Consider the following 22,472-nt stretch of genomic DNA (forward strand, 5'->3'; position numbering starts at 1 on the left):
ATTGCTTATTATGGAATGATGTTGCCAGACTCTGTGGAAAGGGGAGAAAATAATATATTTACAAATCTCTCTGCTTTTTTCCTTTGAGAACTTCCTATATGTATAGCTTTTGTGGAAAGAATTCAGCTTTTCTCTATATTTAGTAGGGATTTTTTCTCTTTGCTTGTTCTCTTGTTTAAAATCATATTGTATCTCTATGAACTGTTGATACGTTTAATATTTTGGAACATTCAGGAAGTTGCCTGAAGTTCTCTTAAGTTGACAAGGGTCCCCCAGGGGTCTGTTTTGGACCCAGTACTCTTCAAGACAATGATCGATGATGTACGTGATGGGTTTGAGTGCATCCTCAGCGTGTTTGCTGATGACCCCAAGCTGATCAGCGTAGTTAATAAACCAGAAGGAAGGGATGCCAGCCAGAAGGACCTTGATAAACTTGAAAGGTGGACCCATGTGAATCTAACGAGGTTCAATACAGCAAAGTGCAAGGTTTTGCAGTTGGGTCGGAGTAATCCCAGATATGCATAAAAACTGAGTAAAGAACTCCTTGTGTGTAACCCTTTGGAAAAGGGCATATGGTTTCTGGTTGATGAAAAACTTAACACAAGCCAGCAGCGTGCACTTGCAGCCCAGAAGACTGGTGTTATTGTGGGCTGCATCAGAAGAGGAATGGCCAGCAGGAACAGGGAGGTGATTGTCCCTCTCTACTCTGCCCTCATGAGGCCCCGACTGGATTAGTGTTTCCAAGTCTACAGCCTTGAACACAGGAATTACGTGAAGCTTTCGAGAGACTCCAGAGGAGGGCTATAAAGGTGATCTAAGGGCTGGAGCACCTCTCCTATGAAGAAAGATTGAGGGAACTGGGATTGTTCTGGAGAAGAGAAGGCTGTGGGAAGACCCCATTGCAGCCTTCCAATATTTGGAGAGAGTTTATAAACATGAGGGAAATAGTCTTTTTACATGAGCAGGTAGTGATTGGGCAAGGGGAAATGATTTTAAACTAAAGGAAGGGTGATTTAAATTAGATTTCAAGGGGAAGTTTTTTAATGAGTGAGTGGTGAGGTGCTGGAAGATGTTGTGGATGCCCCGACCCTGGAGGTGTTTAAGGTCGGTTTGGATGTGGCCCTGGATGATCTGACCTAGTACTTAATCTAGTGGTCAGCAGCCCTGCCTGCGGCGCATGGGTTGGAACTTGGTGATCCTTGAGGTCCCTTCCAACCCAAGCCATTCTATGAATATCATTCTACGAATATGTTTCTCATACACTGCAAACCACTCCAGAAAGAACAATTCATTTAGCATAACCAGTATTATTTACCCAGATCCATCAACCATGACCTCAGTTTTGCTAATGTAACAAGAGGTCCCTTCCAACTTGGAACATTCTGTTCTTTTCTGAAATATTTCATATGAAAAATTTCTGTTCTGTGTAATTTGCTGCCATAGAAGCCTAGCCTGCCCTCTACCCATTCAAACAAATGCTACCTAACAAAATAACAGGATAAAACTAGTTACAGCCATGTCATATTCTCAAATTATAAATTTACTGCAGAGCTTGAGAACATTCACTTATGTAGGATATAGCAAATTTGTATTTGTGCAGTAATTATTAACTTCAAGACACGTTTTTTCTTAGACACAATATTTTCTTAGCCTGAGCATGCTTGTGTAGATTTATTTTTTTGTCCTACAAATAGTACCTGTTGTCCTCTCCAGCAAAAGCCAACAGAGGCTTTGTGTCCTATTACGAAAGGTCCTCCAGGTCATTTAGATTCAGTGAGACAACAGAAGGTTGTATAATGGAGCACATCAGTTTGCAGAGAATTGCTAATCCTTCATCAACAGATTATGGTAGGTTAGTTATGTTCACCTTCTCACTGAAACCCCAAGGTTCTGTTTAGTCTCTTGTGGCATTGACAATCCTTGTGATCTATTACCAGATTATCCTTGAGAGAGCACTATACATTTTGCTCCTGGAAATAAGCTATCTACTCCCTAGCATTCACCATTACAAGCAGTCATTTATTATGATGGAACTTTGTCATTCAATTATGCCTTTATATAGAGTGCATGGCCAAAAATCTCAATCATGGATGTCTAAAGTTGGTTAAAGAAGTTGTTGCTGTTCAAAACTCCAGATGTTGATCCTGTGCTGACGTGCCTGAGCATGAGTTCCTGTAATGGTGGAGAGTCCATCAAGGGAGCAACTTCTGCAGGCATCTGATCCCATTGCTTTGTCATTTTTCAGGTTATGAGCATTCTCCTATGGCATTTGAAATATCTTTCTTTTGTAGGTTATTTTTCTCAGCATGCAGTGAACTGATAAAAGTGAACAAGTATTTAGCTAAGGCTTTAATTACTGTAGCCTACTTATTATGTTCAACATCTTGCTTCATGCCTCATTTCAACTTCTTTTGATCCATATTTTCATAAGAAAAACTGATTATAGGTATTACAGGTAGAGAACTGATGAACAGTGAGAGACTTGTGGCATAGTAGAAAACCTGTCAAATCCATAACCTAGTTGTTTTGTGGGTATATGTTTTGTTGCCCTGCGTAAAAAGGGATTTAAATAACTGATCATTACTTTCCTCAAATAGGTCACCTTTCTTTGAGAGTTAACTACTGCTGGTAGTCATACTTTACAACTGCTTTATGACTGAGACAGGAATTCAGCTGAAAGGACTTCCTTGTATTTCTATACGCAGTAAGTGGTACTTGTTGGAGATAGACCTGTGTGTTGACCTAGCACAATATCAGCAAAGCCAGCTGAGCTTGTGTAACCAAGCTGGGCTTGGCTTGTGCTGAACCTTTCAAAATCCACTAGTCAGGAAATATTTTGTCTCGCACTTAACCCATTCCTTTCTTAACCCACAGGCTAAGCAGAGGAATATTTAAGCAATGGGAGGAGGAGGGTATAGAAAAGGTGTAGCTGCATTTGCTTTGCTCATTCACAGGGACTAAGAAAGTAGGAACGAGAGCTTCTGTGGTGGAAAGTCTTTGAGAACGTAGAGATCTGGAGAGATCTAGCAAAATCTTAAAGTCATTCTTCTGGAAGGAACTTGGATTTTAGTCTTCTTTTGAACCATCTGGTATTGGATATTCTACCTTATGCTACTTCCCTCTTCAATCCCTGCGAAACTTGTTTTACACGTACTGATGCTGCCATGGGGTCAGTGGTCGGCCCACGTTCATTGAACACAGCAAAAACAGACAGATTTTCTCAGGCCTGCAGTGGAAGTGGTGCACATTCAGGATTTTTTTTTCTTTCTGTTTCAGCAACTTGGATTGTGATTTGTTTGTATTTATACTCAAAATAATATATATACAGATGAAGTGTTGATCTTTCTGTGTAACTGCTTGGTCAACAGTATTATTAAGTCTTTTCTCTGCAACATAGTACTATAGACATGACCTGATTTTATATAATTGTTCCTATTTTATAAAATACAAGTTATTTGTTCTATTTGTCATTGTCTCTTGCTAAACTCCCCTCATTCTAATTACATGTCATCCCTCTATTTTTGTACTGAGAAAATGTACTCCATTAACTGTCTGAATCATTCAACACTTATTAGTTTTCAGTGTTTCTATGGTGCTGATGCAGTAGCTGTTTCTTTAGTAACTACTTCTTTTGAGTCCTAGGATGCTACTGTGTGCTAGTATTGGAACAGATTAATTATTCAAGTGTACGATTGTTGATTATTATTTCCAGAGAAGAAATTAAAAATTGCATGAAATAGTGAAACTTTCAAATTTGTATCACTACTGTCCTGGGAGCAGAGCTCTGCAGTTCCTCTCCAAGTATCTTGTTTGAATCTGGCAGTAAAAGACTGTCATTAGAGAGCAGCAAGGAAGGTGTGACAGCACTTTGGGCAAGCTACCAAGCACAGGGGAAGGTCAGCCGGTGAATGAAAGCAAGCAAGAATTAAATGAAAGGAGGAAAACGCCAGTGTTATGCTGACGTTTTCATTAAGAAAATCACTGAATACATGGAACAAGTCTGACATTTACTTCTACGGTGGTAGAAATCGCTACGCTGTGTGTACTGCATGTTTTCCTGTTCAGTCAGCATATTGTACAGCCGGGGTAAAGGGGACTGTAATTGTTTCACAGTAGCAGTGATACAAAATTGTTCATTGACTCAGCTCTTTTCTCCATTACATGAGCAACATCATAACTGACCATGCAAGGCAATTTTTTTCATTATGCCTCTTTCCGCCTCTACACATACCATGACTATATTTATGCTTTTAAAATTATTTCTCTAGTTTTTCTCTTTTATATACAAATCATCCACCATTCCTTTATTTTTCTCTTGAACGGGTATGTTCATTGAAGTACTGTCACTGGACATCTTCCATCGTAAAGTGTGCTTCTCAGTTACATAGTTAGAAAATTTTGCTGTAATGTTCTTTAATGATTAAAGAGTCATTCATCAGGTCAGAGAATGAGCGGTGAATCCATCGCAGGCCATGGTGTGGTGCATTTCTGCATTCTGTAGTTCTAATGTGCATATGGATGAGTTGAATTTCCATTGGACTCATGCAAATTACATCACTTTGGCGATATAAAAAGGTCGTAAGAGTAAAACAGCCTTTGGAAATGCTCCCTGCTTTGGAGGTGTTCTGGGGTTACAAGTAGGCCCAGAATGGTCAATCATCTGGCTATTCTGTACGTGTTATGAGCCATATACCGAAACTAGCAGCCAGAATATGAATTAGAGTAGCTTTAAACTTTCTCTAATTGATACTAGGAGTTCAGCAGGTTCCCAGGCAACTTGAAAATACAGGGAATATAACAGTGGTTCAGAATGCTTGGTGGCAAACTGCAGTCCCCTGGAACTCAGACACAGAATTCACACTGAGCTTGAGGGTGGCATAGTGGGAGGCCAGACTCAATGCTGGGTGTTTAATCCTTCTGAAAGTTGCTTGTAGCACTGAGCCAACAACCCTGGAGATATGACACATGGCCTGCTTATTTCAATTTCATATTTTGTAAATGTAATTCCTTCTGCTGTTTCTTCAACTACAACAGAACATCCAATTTGCACAAAGAATGGTATTTAAATTAGCATGCATCCAAAGGATATGGGTAGAGTGCAACATAATGTTGCCTTTCCACAGACCACGAAGAAGAGTGAGGAAAAGGGACTTCCCTGGAAATATGCAAGGCTAGGCTGGATGGGGCTTTGAGCAACCTGGTCTACTGGAAGTTTTTCCTTCCCGTGACTGGAGATTGGTATTAGAGAGTCTTTAAGATCCCTTCCAACCCAACCCATTCTACAATTCTATGTTCAGTGTAAAGGCAAAAAATTGGAAGTGTTGGAGATTTTTCTATACCATTCGGTAACTAAGCTCTGTCAGTAGCCCTTGCAGTGCTTCCCTGGTCATTCACAGTCGTATATGGTAGTTCTGTGGGAGTACACCAGCAAACTCCTTTTAAAATAAAACCTGGATGTGCTTTTGTGAGTAGCTCACTACAGGGACAGCTTGTTTTCACATGTAAGAAAGACCTTGGGATCTTTGTTTACACAATCCTCCCACACTCTCTCAGCAAACTTTGCACCCTGAAATACCTTAGTCTGTCTCAAGCTGTACTTAAGGCACATAATACAGGCTGTTGGTATCCTGTTCAAAAATACTTTTCTGGAAGGTTGCGATAAGGTCATTATTTTGTGTATTTCGAACAGGAAAAACAAAACCCTTCTCTTTAGGGGTGGCTATTGAAGTAGCAAATGGAGCCAGAAGGATTAAGGTCAAGCACAGCGTACTGTGGACCACAATACACTTTGAACATTAAGACTGCACTGATGGAGCTGAACCCCAAGGAAATGTAGATGTAATCTTGCCCTTCCAGGTGGTGTAAAGTCAGTGAATGTTTTTTATAGTGTAGATGTAGCTTTATCTTCCTGTAAGTGTTATCAAACAAGGCTAGGGTCATAAAAAAGGTCTGCCTTGGGGCTGAAAATATATTGAGGAGTTTCCGAGTTCTAGCCATAAAAACAATTGCTTTTCTGAGATGGAGCACTTTCCTTTCACGTATATGTTTAATTTGCCTTTGAGAAAACTTAATGAGATATACAAAAGGATATGACATTGTTTTTTAAGAATGATAAAATGTCATAAAAGTATGAGATAAGTTCTGTATTTTGGACTTAGTACTTCAGGTAAAGTTGAAGACCGTACTGATAATTGACTGAATTGGATATTTCTGATGAAAAGATCACAATACCATATAATGAGTGGATCATTATATTTCTCTTAATGTAGGATGGACTTAAGAGGGATAGGATTGATAGGATGTTTAATAATATTCAATTCTGTGTCCTACCAAATAGCTCAAGTAGGAATTTCTAACTTCCTTCACTCCATAGATAATGGGTTATATCCCATGGACTCGGAAAGGCAGTAGCATCATCAGTCAGACCTACTGCCATTGTAATGGAGAGGAGATTCAACAGGGAAAAAAAAATCTCAGCTGGTGACTGGCAGATTATTTCTTTTTTTACTCCTCAACAATACAACAGTAATAGATTGATAAGAATCAAATATCTCTCTCCTAAGAATTTGCAAATACATTTATTGTGTTCACAGATGTGATAACCCAAAACTAAATGTTTTACTGAGGTAGAAGATATATTCTAGGATGTATTGCTAGCAGTCCTCTGCTCCAGAAATTCTTTTTTTAGAGACTGTCTTTTGTTTCTATTGCTCCGTAGTTAAAAAGTCTTTTATTTCATTTACTTTCCTATTTTCAGCAGTTTCTGTGACAGTGTCACATAGTTGTTTCTGTTAAATGATCGTAATTGTTAGCTTGAGCTTGCTAGGTGTTTAAGAAATGTAAAAACTGGCAAAATTAACAATCTTGTGAAGAATGGAACAATGCATGTATTCTTATTTCTGTACACTTCGAAAAAATGTGCTGTAACTATCAATTTTCAGTTAAAATGAACAAAGTGGGGGGGATAAAATGAATTAAATAACCATAATATAACCAAGTAGGAATGAATGCGATACATCTACGTTTGTAAAGCTAGATGCCTGCTACAGTATTAGTATTTTGCACTTACTGTGTTTTTGTTGCAAAAGTGGCTTTGTTTCTAGTAATTTAAATACATGAGCTGCATGAGGTATATCTGTATACATTTTTATAGTACATATATATATGTATATACACACACACACACACATATATATATATATACGTGTATATATATATGTGTGTGTTTTTTCTACGTGAAACACCCTATCTTTAGGAAGTCAAATTGTTTTTAAAGTATTGAAATAATCATTCTAGCTGATTTGGAAAAGTTGGCTGATGGTGACAAGGTTTGATGGTTAAAGCCATATTATAACTGCGTAGGAGAAGAGCATGGTGGGTAGTGTAAGGATGCAGAAGAATTCTCAGTGTAACAAAGTGCCTATTGTGGGTGGTAAGAGTGCTTTGAAGAAATTCCAGTTGTTGGTGGGAGAGGCCAAAGTTGCATCTTGAAAAGATACTAATAATAAATAATATCAATCCTTCGATGAGTTTTTTTATCATGGACTGTTTACAAGGGTTTGTTTAGCCAAGATCATGCTTTCAATATGTGATGAAAAATGTTAAATGCAAAAGCTTTATGGCACCAAGCTTATTTTGTTTCAGAAATGATTTTCTTTTATAAGATCATCAAAACCTTCCAAATGGGAAATAATCACCCAGCAATAATTACAATAAAAAGCCAAAAGAACTCGGTGTTAAAATGCTGTTTTTGCTGGTAGTTCTTGTCCCTAAACAGATAATACAGTTAAGGTGATACTTGAAACCAAGTTACTGTCCAGATTGTGCAGCATGCTGTCTGATTTCTCTGAGCTTTTTAAAGAGATGTATCTCTCTGGTATAGATCCCCGTGGTCTACTTACAGAGAAATTTCATTACCATGCTGTGTGGTCCTCATGGCGCTGAAAGTAAAATATTGGATTGACAGGCACTCGTTGTGGAGGAGAGCTTATTGATGATGGAAAGACTGATTCAATCTCTAATCCTGAAGAACGACCTGCCACCTGGAGTGATAGTATACAGATGGGTGCAATCTAAACTCTCTTTCCGCCTCAAGTTGCATTTGGCTGTAGATTAACAATGTAATTCCATATAATGAAGATGGTTGTTTGGTGCAGTGGCAATTTTCCATTGCTGACACGCAATGTCAACAGTTCTGACAAAGCTATAAGGACAATGTTTAAATGTGCTACATCTGGCTGGGACTGCTGCCAAGTTATTAACAACCCCATTAAAATTACCTGCAGAGAACTGCTTTGGTAGAAGGAAATGTAGAGTGCTATTTCCCATGCAACCACCTACCCAGATATAATAGCAGTCCAGTAGCACATGCTCGTAATCGTAACAGTGTTGTGGTAGTGGAAGCAGCTTTCTTACAGTTTTATTTTGATGAGGGAATAATTTATAGCTTTAATTGTACTGAATCCAATTCTTATGGCCTCACTCAGGCAAATATTCCATTGAAGTCAATGACAATTTTACCTTAGGGTGGAGTTACAGCAGTAGATGATTTTATTAATGATACTTCTAATAAAAATACTCTAAAGATGTATGTATATATCTGAATATTTTTTGAAGTTGCATGCAAATGTCCTTTTAATTATCCTTTTTTCTTTTCTTTCCTTCTGAATGACTGTGGAACACTCTCAGTGAAGCGTACGTAACACGAAAAGGTTTTAAGGCATTTTTCTGAGTAAAAGGGCCATGCTGCCCCAGAGGACACTGCAGAAGGCACAGCACATTTTCTGATGAAACTCCACCATTCCTTTGGAATGCAGAGGGAGCACTTGCCAGTATAATGATAAATGAGCATGTGATCCCAGCTGTCTATAAGCAGTCCTTAGCTGAAGCTTAAACATTCCTTCTAAGTTCAGTACTTGAATGCTGGAAAAGATTCTTGCACCATCTCTCTTCCCAATCCATACAGCATTTGCATAATTTGCTTCAGAGTTCAGTCTCTTTGCAAGTGTTTGAATGATCTCTACATGCAGAATAATCCTAGAGAATAATCTGTCAGCTGCCTTCTTGTTAGAGATCCATACAGCTTATGAGTACCACAGCTTGTGATGAGGGAACCTGAGCATGCGTGCCAGTGTTGTCCTGGCATTATGACTGTGCTGGGAACACTGCAGAAATGCTGACTGCTCTGGTCATGGCTTTGGATGCTTCCTGTCCCTTCTGGCTGAACGACTTCAGGGGTAGTTCATAATGTGTAGTGAGAAAAGGAGCCTAAATGTGGGTGTAGTATTTGCTTGTTATGGCTTTGTGATTAATGGTGTCCATAAAAAGCTAGGGGCATTTCACATCTGATTATAGTTCTATTCTCTGTGATGCTGTAGCAAGTAAATTCATTTCTTTGCAGCCTGAAGAAACGTGCAAGTCTTTGAGTGTTTTTGTGTCAGAGTGCAAAGGCTTTAGTCTATGTCCTTCATGCTTCAGCTTTTGAACAAATGGAAGAATTAAAAAAAACTGGGGCAATAGAAGGGTTCTTGACATTTATTACATGTGGAACTTTCCACATGTGGCAGAAGTAGATGACTAAGTTTAGATCAAGCAGTATGACTTGATGTCTGTTGTGCCATATGTTTATCCTGCTGCTTCCATATGAGGGAAGAGGGATGTGGAGTAGCCTGACCTCATTCTGGTCCTGGCTGTGTCTGTAACTCCTTGGGGCTGTTGCAGCCACACAGAGAGTTGCCATTCTGCTGCCCCACAAAGCAGGCATATCAAAAGCACCTATAACTCTGCTGTAGATACTCTGTAACATTTACTGCCTCTTTGAAAAATATAATTATTTTAAAATATTTTTATTGCTGTGATATGAGTCACAGCAATATACATAAGTTATGTATATATTTTGCAGTCCATAAGAATGAGTCATACATGAACAGAGTAACAGACATGAATAGATCTGTGCAAAGACAAAGGGTAAATTTTATTTATGTAAATTTACATAAATTTCACTTTTCCCTTAAGCCTGTCTACAGCATATAAAGGATTTTCTGTGCTTTAGAAGTTAGCGATTTGTAGCTGTTAAGGAAATTCTTTACTCAGAGGGTGGTGAGGCACTGGCACAGGCTGCCCAGGGAAGCTGTGGATGCCCCTTCTCTGAAAGTGTTCAAGACCAGATTGGTTGGGAACTTCGGCAGGCTGATCTAGTGGGTGGCAGCCCTGCTCATGGCAGGGAGCTGGAAGTAAATGGTCTTAGGGTCTCTTCCATCCCAAACCATTCTGTGATTGCCAGTGTATCCACAAAAGTCACTTAACCAAATGGATTCTGAACATTTCTGTACCTTCATTGTAATTTCATTGTGTTCGTTGCTTCACACTTTCACCCACCTTACTGTCTGGTGGTAGAGCAGAAGTTAGCAACACAGGCATGCTGTCTGAACCATGAAGTTTAGAAGGGGGAAAGTAAATCTCACAGCTAACCTATCTTAATTTGTCATTTGTTTTATTCATTTACTGAGATAGGCCTCAGTCCTTCAATCCAGCTTGAAAGAAAAAAGAACAATGTAGTCAAAAATCTTTCTGTCTCACCAAAAGGGAGAAGATCTGGTGACTGAAGAGCTTATGGTGATCTTCACACAAAGTATTGATGTGGAGTCACCATGCACTTAAAATGAAGCACTAGTTTCATAGCATATTACAGGAAGACCTGTTTTTAGATGACTTCATGGACTTGCATCTATTTATACTGTCAATTCAGTCCAGTACTGTAAATATCTTTTCCTTAGACTGTGTTAGAACTAGCAAATCACATTATTTAAATTAAAAAACTAAATAAAAATGTTATGCTGCTATTTTGCTCTAACTAGCCACTGATTTTCTCATTTGAAATGAAAACAGTCTACTGCAGTCAATTTTATTTTCAGATTCTTGTATTTGGATTAATTTTTTTTAATATCTCTTAAACCTAGAAGAACTTTAATTTAGAACACAGAAGGAGAAATCATCCATATGCATATCAAGTGTGTTTTGGTTATCTGTATTTTTATTAAAAACATTTGTATAGGAATTAATATTTGAGACAAATCTGATAAATAATTTTTCTAGGCACAGATATATAGGATTATTGCAAGCTCTTTTTTTTTTTTCTTCCATAGAATTTGAGATTGTCTCCAGTATTCACCCAAAATCATATAGTCTAATTAAGTTGCCTAGGAGTACTGTACTTGGCAGATACCATAGTACCTGCATTTAGATACTCTTCATCATAGCTACTTCATAATGGATATATAAGAGAAATGGTCCAAGATGCTGGAGTAGTCATTTCAGTGATAGTAAGAAAAAAAATCCTAATGAATTTTTAGATAGGTTTTGATGTCCCTACCTCAGTTCCAGTATACAGCATCTATTTATCTTACTCCTTTCAAAACTTTTCCAGATAACCCACATCTATCTTCTGCATATCTAGTCTTTGAAATTTAGGCATCAGACTTGCATATCATGGTTTATGTTCACTGGACTCTTTCTTTTAACACTGTTATGAAAGAGCAAAGCAAGAAGTAAAACTAAACAGATGGCAGGCGAGCAAAATGCAAGTTAGGAAGGAATTTATTTTCATCTAAAAGGTACATATATAGGAACAACAATTTTCATGAACTGCTTCTTCCCCCATTGTGGCCTCAGCCCCTGCTGTGATTCATGTTTCCTGGGATTCCTCCTCCTCTTCTTTTGTTAGTCTAACATTAAGTCCACAGCTGAGCAATTCTCTATCCTTAAGGCCTGTATTTGTAATGAGAGATATGAGCACTAAATCCCATGCCACTAAAATTCCATTATTGCCTTCTATATTTCAAGTCACATTACCAAAATAGAGTGTAGATTCAGCATCTGGATTTTTTTTTTTGCCTTATGTTTACCATAACATGATTCTATGTTAATAGACTTCAGACTTCCCAGGGTCAAGCTTGGAGTTATGACCCATTGCCCAGAGCAGCAGCTAAGAACCATAAGAGCTTAATTCACTTGGACTGCTGTCTAGATATTTTCTTGGTGTTAATACATTACCATGCATCAAACTCATTTTTGTATAGGACTTCAGTGTCCTGGCTATCTTGAGAGTAATTTTCCACAATATTTCAGTACGTGACAAAACTATATTGCTTACTGAGTACAGTTATCTACAATGGATATAACAATTCAGGACAGCTGAATATAACTTCTACTTTTCAGCACTTTACTGAAGTTCTATACAGGGACAAAAATTTTACACCAATTTCTTTTGACTCTTTCTACTTCTCTTCCACACTTCCTTGGTCTCTGCTGAACGCCTTCCTGCCTTTGGTCTTAACTGAGTCTTACCTCTCTCATGCCTGTCTGTGGTCTTTTAGCAGTATTCACAATGCTGATTTAGATCTACCGCCTCTTCTCAGGTGCGAAGGTTCACTCTTTGGTGACATCTCCTCTTACACGTCCATCAACAGTGTTCATCACCTTCCCTGTCATTCCGGCTTACAATTTCCTTCTTGGTTTTGACACCTCTCTTTCCAGAACAAGCTGTTGCTCCATTGTGTTCCTTTTTTATTTCTGATTCCATCTTCCCTTTCCTATTTCTGTGACTGGAATGGTTGCTCAGGTTTTCATCTTCTACCTCAAGCACTGAGAGTCTAATGCCAACTTGAATTTTGTGTGTTCGGTCAAAAATATCCAGGAAACCCTTCTCTTCCTGGCACTGACTCATATTCCTGCCCTGTCAGGAGTTTTTTTCTCCCACAGTTTTCACAGTTAACTTCCATGGAAGTTGTACTGTGAAACTGGGAACTGGCAGCAGAGGGCAGAGTCAAAGGCACTCCGTTTCCTAAATCTGTCATGTAGATCCTTCAAGAAGGCCATACAGGTTGAGTGCTCTTCATGAATGGTAAGAGTTAGCATACATTATTGCCCATTGCAGGGGAAATGAGATCGCTTACAAGATCACTTGATCAGCTTCTATGCAAAATGTGATTACTTGCTTTTTTTTAAGCGTTTTAAGATTGTGCCCACCTCGTGGGCAGAAGTAGTACGTTTCACTATATGAGGTTAAACATTAGCTGCTGCCATGAACTTGATTTCTGGTATTTTGGTGGAGAATCTCCAGTGCTTGCAGTGTGCTTGTGTAACGCTGCCATCAGTGGTCTGGGACAATGTGGTGTTAGTCCATTATGGCTTGAAACAGCAAATGTGTATGATTCCCCTGAGTTATTTCTGCTACTGTTAACAGTGTTCTACATCTATACATAGCAGTTACTGTTTCAGCTAGTAATTCTCCACTTCATACACTAATAGTCAGCACACCCCTATTTTCATGCCTCTTTATAATGAGATTTTACAGTAGCTCCATTGTTGTGCTTCTCAAGTGTCACAGAACCCAGTGTAACATTTCCTGCTATGGTACAGTCCAGAACTCAGAAATATATTTTGCTTATTGAACTTCTGTTTATTGTTTTGAAACTATTTCAGAAAATTGCCATGGACTATAAAGTCTTGCCCAAAAAGTTACTGCTCTAGTTCTGTAAAGTACCTTCCAAAATTCACTTCTTGTTGGTTTCAGGAGACATTAAATTACTGTTCATCCTTAGTTGAGTGATTTAAAAGGTTGAAAACTACAAGAGTAAGGATGTTAATTTTTTTTTTTCCCCATGTCTCTCCTTTATTCCTTTTTTTCTTTGTTATCTCTCCTATTCTTAAGGTCTTAATGTAATCCTCACCCTGTTCTACAGGGAACTAAATACAAACAGTTCCCTTGACAATAGTTAGTACAGGAGTCCATAAAGAGCTAACACAAAATTAAAGAAGAAGCAGGGAAATTTCTAGTAAAATGTATTGTATAAGCTATGGATGCACACAGCATAATTACACATGTCACTCCCTTGATACAACTTCAGTAAAGTTAACTTGAGATATTTCTTATCAATAACTAAAAGTTAACTGCAGGTAAGACCTCTTGATCTTTTTATGTCCTATTTTTGTTATACCCTTTGTGTGCATGAGCATTTTGTTCTTCCCTGTCATTCATTTCTACACAGGGTCACCTCTCTGTTGCTGTTTTAGAGATGGTGATACGACGATAAAGACCAACAGCAATGTTCACAGCAGGGAATCACTTGCAAATGAAGGTGTTTTTGTTTTGTTTTGTTTTTTCCCCCTAAGGAAAGGTGCTTGTGTGACCTCAGTTAGGTGTGTGCTAGTTGCTCTGAGGACCAGTTCCAGCACTGGAGGTGTTCCTGACATTTGGGAACTGAGTCTGAATAGTGAAAGACTGAAAGTGTGTATACTGGGGAACAATTGTTCACATTTAAGCACTTATTTACACATGGTATATAATACTGCTGCATTACAAAAGAACACATAATACACATTAAGTGCTTGTGCCTATATTTTGCATCCGTGTTTTTTTCTTGGGCATTTCAAATCAAGAATCGTCTTAATCATGAAGTATTGTCAGCTAGGGTCTAGCAAGTAGGAAATCTGCTTTCTGGATCTTTTAGTCAGGATTTAGTTTTTCTCTTCTTTTATATACTCATATTCATAAATATAAAACATCAATAATCTTAAACTCTATAGAAATATTTAATGCTGGTATAAAATGTGTTACATAATATGTAAATATAAACAAGTTTGTGATTGCAAAATAAAAAAACCATTTTTGACAATTTCCAGAGTTGGAAGAAACCTGTTTTACATGATGCATATCACAGTTTTTGATTCAGTGTATCACACTATTATGTGCATCCATATATAGGTGTATAAGAAAACAAAGGGAAGCAATAACTGTTAATGGTGCAATGATTTTAGTTTCCATTTCTCATTAGTTTCACATTATGTGAGAGAAAATGTGTGGCTATATTGGACTGTTTTTCAACAGAAGCATGACAAATGTACTTCTAGCCTAGGCTTGTTTGTGTCCAGAAACTAGTGGAAAACAGGATGGAACCACAAGGACACGATATGGTGTAATTCTGTATTCCTGGAGAGCCTTGAATCATTTGGACATGATTTCTGTTTAGTGTTTTTTGTTGTTGTTGTTGTTGTTGCTTCAAATGAGACTGAAGAATTCCTTCCTGTAGTTAAAGTATTTTGGATGAGCAGGTGTTTCAGTCAGCTGAAGCTGATTTAACTTCGTGGAATTTCAACTGTTGAGGCACAGGGGGGAATGTTTAAAAAGTGCTGGTAACAGAAAGCATCTAGGTCAGTATTTCAAATTATTGATCTTTGTGGAAATGTTCGGTTCGTTTGCTATGGTTACTTTTTCTGCTATCAGTCATGCTTGAGGAGATCATTTTGTGCCCAGAAAGTTCTCTTCTAAAACTTGTTTGCAAGCTCCATGGAAGAATAGTTCAGAAGCAGAAAACAGACCATGTCAGATGAAAGTTGGTGTCTTGGCATCATTCCATTAACTTAAATGGAGTGATACCGATTTACACAAGCTAAGTGTATGCCCTTAAGTCTATTGTTTAGAAGTCATCCAGTATTTTCATATCTTTCAAGGGGAAGTTCAGACGGTCTTTAAAACCTAACTAACTGAAGTGTAAAGCTGCAAGACAGTAACCAAAGCACTTTTTAAAAATTGCACTCTTAAGAAAAATGAACTGCTACAAAATAGCTTTATAGCTAAAAATTGTTCTGTGTTGATTTTGAAAGTTCAGATGCTGTGAACTTAACTGTTTGCATTCAGACAGTCGTGTAGAGATTCTGCTTTTAACAATGAACGTTTCTTTCTATGCTGGAGCGCATCGTATTCTTGATGCTACTTGTGATCAGGCAGCTCAGCCTTTATCATCGCTGTTATACAAAACCTTTTGTTCTATTTCTGGATCAGCTAGAATCTGAGTGTTTTAACTAGCATCACTGAGGAGCTTCACATGAGGAAACAGAATGGCTGGAGTACAAACATGATACGTATCTCTTCTCACTCATTAATATTTCTTTGGTGTTTTTAATTCATAATCTTTGAAGCATAAAGAGAAAACTTGGGAATTTGTTGGCTAATCTAGAAAATTATCTACAATGGGAAATGTGTACAGACAGATCTTCTGTGTCTGAACAGCCTCCTAGATGCATTTTGAAAAGGGACATACGTGTTTATGTTTAAAAGTTAATAGCTTTTGTGAAATTAATAACCTTATTTCTGTTTCTAAATGAAAGATTCAATTTAATTAGTTTTATAATTGTATTGCCTAAGCTTTTTCCTACTATTTTTGCCAAAGAGAAGTATAATTTTAGTTGTCCATCAGAAAAACAAAATAAGGAAAAAAAAAAGAAAAAACACAAAAGAGCTAATATGTTATGAAAGTTTTGATTTCTGTGTAAACATTTAACAGAATGCATATTCATCTCTTCAGCTCAGGCTGATATGAAATGATATGTTGTCTGCTTCACCTGATACTGTTAAGATACCTCATGTTATCCCATTTTCAATTGCTGCCTTCTCTGTGGAGAGGGCTCCTTGAGTACACGAGATGGCTGATCGTGCTCACCGTGCCTGAAGTACAGAACAGACTTGGTGAGTCGAAGTCAATGCTGCTCCAGAGTCTCAAGATCCCCCGGGATGGCTAGAATTCAAAAAGAAATGAAACTCTGATGCTTTCTGCGTGCTTTTTCCCTTCGGAGGGAAAGAAACTTTGTTCAGATAGAATTAAAAAGCAGAGTAATTATTCTAGAATAAAACATTTTTTTATCATTGGAATAGAGTATCCACATGGGGGAGTTATATCAGCATAGCTACAGCACTGTAATTATTCTGTTAAAGTGAGGCCAATCAAATTCTTCTTGTAGCTAAACCCCAATATGACCTGTTACCACAAGTGGGAAGAAAGGGAATCAAGCAGGTTCACTGGGCTCTTCACCACCTCCCACGTAACACCTTCAAATAAAAACCGTAATTCTGGTTTGGATAAGAACAGCAGTGAATGAAATAAAGTGAAACACGGAAACTTTTTTTTTGTGTACATTATTGAAATGTTCTGCTAACAAAATGAGCCAGACAAAAGACAGCATATGATGATATGGCAGAGAGCAATGCTCCATAGAGATATCTAGGCAGCTCCAAACACCTGCACTAGTATAATCATTAGCTTATCTTATTAATACATTGAAATGAGTTTTTAAAGGAAGTACTTTGCAGCTTAATATCTAGAATATTTCATTTTCAAAATAAAAAGGACGGAGATGGGACTTTAGAATAATAAATGAGATTTAAAAAAATTTGTAGTTTATTTTCTTTCTTAACGTAATTTGAATGATATCAAGACTTGAAATTTGCTCATAGAGAGTTGAAGCACTGTGTTCTCTCAAAGGTCTGAGTCATAATTCTTGGTCACAATCCCTCTTAAAATTCAGTTCTAGAAGTTTAAAAATTCCTTCTAATTGCATCTTATTACAGTGACCCCCATGACATTTGTTCTCTAAGGTTTCATCATACTGCCTCACTGAAGTTTAATTCTGTTGAAATCTGGTGTATGTACAAAAGGCTCTTACTTTAAACAGATTCTTTGATTCAGTCTGTTTTTCTTTGTGATACAGTACTTAGTAAAAATATACAAATGGAGTAAAACAGCTGTGCTCCGTAAAACATGTCAACTATTTCATTAAGAAGAGAGACACTCTCTAGAAGAAAGCTTACTAAAATTGTGTTGTTGATTGGTTTAACAAAGAAAGTTTTGGTATAAAAATTACAGTGGTTGCAACAGAAGGATTTCATGTGCAAGTTCCTGAAGTATAGTTTGTAAAGCCTGTTTTAAAACTAGCAGCTTTCTTGAACTATTTCAGTGAGAATGACTTCAAGCTCATAAGGGAAGCAGCCCTTCTTTTATTCTTCTCTCATAAAAACCTATCAGGATGGGGATGCTCTGAGACAGGAAAATGATTAAAACAACGCTGATTAGTTTGATAAAGGAAGAGATTTAAATGGGGAGAACCTCTAAGAGATTCATAAATATTGTAAAAATAATAATAAAAAAAAAGAGTGAAAAAGTCCACATCTGCAGACTAAAGTACATACATCAAAGTAACGATGAGCATCATATTCACAGTAGGGAGGCCAAGTTACTATCGGGTTTTGGTAAGAGGTATGCAAGACAAAATTCAGCGGAACAAGCTCTCTTTTATCTCCAAATCTTATCAGTCTCAGAACTGCTTTGCTGGCCTTCAGCGGTATCCTGCTGAACGCGCTGCAACTCCAAAGCCAGGAATGTCAGTTTATTACACTGATACTGATGGGTGACAGAGTAGAGGCTGCTGAGAGGTCTTGCCAGCAGCAAGTATTGCTCGGCAGGTAATTCCAGTGACAGCAGCTGGTTTAGAGTAACCGAAGGAAAAAGGTTCAAATTTGTAGCTGATTCATTGTGAGATTTGCATAGGTAGCAAAATCTGTTTGTAATTTTTTCTCTAGCGAGAACTTTGTGCTTAGACATCTACATGAAAAGCTAGATTAGAAGTATATTATGTAACCCATAAACTAGGAAGCATCAGCTTTAAGGTTATCTATGCAAGCTTCATTCTTACCATTTTACTGAACGCAGCCTTTCATTCACTCTACATTCATTCCTCCTCTCACAGGGACACTTAAACACAGATCGCACCAAGGCTGAAGACACAAAAGGATGGATTTAAGTCCTCACATTAATTGCAAGTCTGCTTCACAAAGCTTTTCTTTCTGTCAAAAATCTCTTTGAAGAGATTGGTTATATCCACTAAGTATCATGTTAGTATTACATCAGTTTTCAGAGTTGTTTCTTTCTTTTTGAGGGTAGCATATCTGAAAGAATTACAATATTTTTGAATGTAAGAATTTGTTATTTTTGTGAAGATAACCAAGATAACTGAAATAACTTCAGTTTTTACAATCTGAGGAATTTAACAGGACTACTTACTAATAGAACATCTCATTGTACTTTCTAGGATTGAAGACAAAACAACAAGACGTTTTGTGTACCATTTTAAATATGAATATAATTGGTGATGCTACATTGGTGGATTATTTTAAGTAACTGAGGAAATTAATAGAAGAATTCAAGGTTTAGGTTTTCTTTAGAGGTTTTTTAGCTTTTATATTCTGTGGTGGAACAAAGCTTAGGCCACTAAATTCATGGTGATTGTGCAGACCTCTCAGATCAGCTATTGCAAGTTATCATCTAAAGACACAACAATAAGAAGAGCATATTTTTGAAAGAGTTATAAGGCAGTAACTATACTTGACTGCTTTCCCAGTGGAAAAAAAGAAGTAGTTTGGATACAGCTTTTTCAAATGTATGTAAATTAATTTTGTACAAACATAAACTTTACTGTGAAGTAAATGCTAGTTACTAACAAATAAATAAATCTAGAACAAATAAATTCTCCAGAAAAAGACTGAAAAAAAAAGAAGAGTAGCAATTATGTTAGGAGATATTAAATTAAAAGCCTACACTTTTATAAATCACACAATTTGACAGCTCATTCTGTATGTCAGAAGTAATTCATGAAAAGATTTCCTTTTTAGCATCACAAAAATATGTTTTGCAAACCTTTACATAAGAGTATAAATGCAAAACAAAGGTATGGGGAACAAATAGAATTAGATTTATTTAGCCTTAAAGAGTTATTTCATCATCAAACGACGATCATATGGAAGTTTAATTCCTGCACATGCTTATCCCTGTTTTGGAGAGACAAGTTTCAGAACTATTTCTAGGTAGCAATCTAATCATTTTCTTTGCTGTGGATGGGCATGGTTACTTCTGAAATGCAACCACTGACATGTATTTGCATTTTGCATCTGATCAGCAGATTTGAATGTAATTATGTATTTTGCAGGTGAGATGTTAATGCGGGTTATATGGCACATCAGCTGTGTGCTGCTACTTGAAATGGTCTGCTGGAAAATCTTGAGACAAACAACATTCAATTAGGCGCACAGCCATGAGCAGCTGTGCTAAGTACCACTGGCATCGCCTCAGACACACAATTCTCAGTGTGAGCCTACTGCTAGCCACTTTGAAAATGTGTTTATGTTGGTGACAAAAACTTTCCATCATCAATTCTTCTTAAATGTCTGTGCCTCTTAGCTGAAAAATTACAGCTGTTTGCAAGGGGAAAAAATGCTCAGTTCTATTAATTTTCATTGGATGAAAGAGGTATTTTTTTTCCTTCAGGCTAAAGGTTTAACCTTTATGAGTTTCATGAGTAACAAAGGGCATCTAGATTTTTATTACATGGTGTAGAGCTGTGCATTTGTTCAAAATAATCAGCACTGGGCAATCTGCTGCATATCGATCCAAAACAAACATCACTACTCATGTTAGCTGTGTCCTTCTCAAGTTTACATTTGGCATAGGAAAACAAAATTGTTTAATTATCGGTTTTCAAATGCTTACCATATACGTCAGTGCAGTCTGCTATAATGGCTAGGATTCGTGATGATGATACTTTCTGGGGAAATATATCAACATTCTGCAAGATTTTCTTCCCCTCAAAAATCTCACATATTTTAGAAGCTGCCTCACTGAGTACAGTGAGGTATTTGCTCAAGTACACTGATTTTGCTCATCAGTCAAAAGAAGAAAGACAAAGCAACGCTCTTATAATTGCATATTTGCAGCTTTGTAAAAGCCATACAAGTTTTCTAATTTCTTTGAATGATGAACACTGCTGTTTGGTACATTCTGACTTGTTGCGAAGGGTGTTGCTTTCTAACCCTTGCAGAACTGGTACCTGCAGAGATGCTCTAAAGTGGTTTGGAAAGAAGCTCTTACCAAGGAGCTTAGCGAGCTCTTTGAAAGGAGAACAAAAGACAAAGAAGAGTATTTAGATGTAATTTTGAAGTCCTCTTATAGTATAGGAACAGAAATGGTTTTGCAGCATTCTTAGACTTATTAGTTTAATCAGGGTGGGAAAACCTTCAAGTAGGGTGTAGTTAAACAGACATTGTGGAAGTAGAATGGATGAGGGAACAGTGGTTTGAGGTAAGAGAAAAGCTCATGAAGTCATTAGTATTGTTTGACAATGGGAATACTGATGTGTTGAATGAACTGTTAAGAAAAAGAGCTCACAAGTTGAAGATCAGTTTGATCATGAACAGGAATTACGGTATAGAGTAGAAAATGATATTTATTTATTTATTTATTTTTTCAATTCATGTCTGATTCTCTCAGCTTCTCTTAAGACTTAAGAAGGACTGTGACTGCACTTGATATGGAACTGCAGCAAGTGCCAGGAGTAATATCGTCCTTGGGAGGTGTCTTGAATACGTGATTCTTAGAAGTTGATAAATGGGCAATGAGAAGCAGCAATCATGAGAAAGCAATGGAGGAAGCTGAGGCATATGAGGAACACTGCCTTTGCAGTGTTACCTTTGTATACCAATAGTCCGTTTCTATGTGCTTTCAATCTCTAATTTTTAGGGAGGCCTTTCTCTGAAGGATGAGAATATCTCTTATTATTTGACAAATGTGAAAAATAGAGAGTTGCAGTACGTAAGAATATGGTCTTCACAAGTCATATGTAATTTTAAAAAATGTGAATTAATCTTAGTCGGGAAACACAATTTGTACTTCTAGGATACTGAACAGGCATTTTGAAGGAAACTGATCCCTCTGGAGTTCATAAACCCGGCTAGAAAGTAGTTGGTATGATGGAAGGATTGCTCGCTTTTTGACACTTCAGATATATCTCATGCAGAGTTAATGTGCTATTATGTGTTTATATCGACAGAAATAGATAGAAATGTGACTGGTTGAATGAGGGCTTTTTTGGTTCCCTCTGGAAATAAAAGCAGCCATCATACATAAGGATACAACTTATAAATTGTTTTCATCGTTAGGTGTGTAGCGCTGGGCTAAGTGCGGTAGAACTGAGAGTAGTCTCATAGTCATATTCTTCTCTAAGGTGATTTAAAAAATGAATGGAACTATTCTTTTCTGCACATAATTTCTAAAAAATATATCAATATGAAACCAATGATTTAAACAAAAGGCAAACAAAACGTAATTAGATTTCTCTTGTCATTCATATTTTAACTCTAGCACTGTTGCATTTGAATCGAAGAATTAATAAAAAAATCAGTTCTATAGAAAGGAATCTGGATTGTCCTCATATTGATTTACATAACATAAGCTTGTTCCATACAGAATCTCGGTCCTTCCCAGTTAGAGACATACACTGCTATTCTTCAGGAAAATTTTCATGGAAGAAAGCTACTTCATAATTTCATGTGTCTCCTTCTAAAGAAAATGTGAATGAATTCCATCTGATCTAATGGCTAAAGATGCTTAAGCAACACTGTGATGCAAGAGTGGAGGTTTTTCATGGTAATGGGGTCAGGACTTGACCTTGCATACATCACTGAGAGACTGATTTTACCATTTTGCACATAAGGCTACTGCTCCTATAGTAAAGGTAGTTAAAAGATGCTGTAGAAAATTGTTCCTATTAAAAAAAAAAAAAAAAAAGAGAGATTGGATCAAATACCTTTC

The 22,472-nt window shown here is 37.2% G+C and overlaps 1 pseudogene; it reads left to right on the forward strand.

Annotated features, from left to right (window-relative positions):
- The first annotated feature begins 309 nt into the window (after positions 1 to 309).
- Positions 310 to 22,472, forward strand: part of LOC146544400 (uncharacterized) — a 62,531-nt pseudogene continuing 40,368 nt past the window's right edge.

Source organism: Meleagris gallopavo, chromosome 4 (assembly GCF_905368555.1).
Source record: "Meleagris gallopavo chromosome 4, MGAL_WU_HG_1.1, whole genome shotgun sequence".
In the NCBI taxonomy this organism is placed as follows: domain Eukaryota; kingdom Metazoa; phylum Chordata; class Aves; order Galliformes; family Phasianidae; genus Meleagris; species Meleagris gallopavo.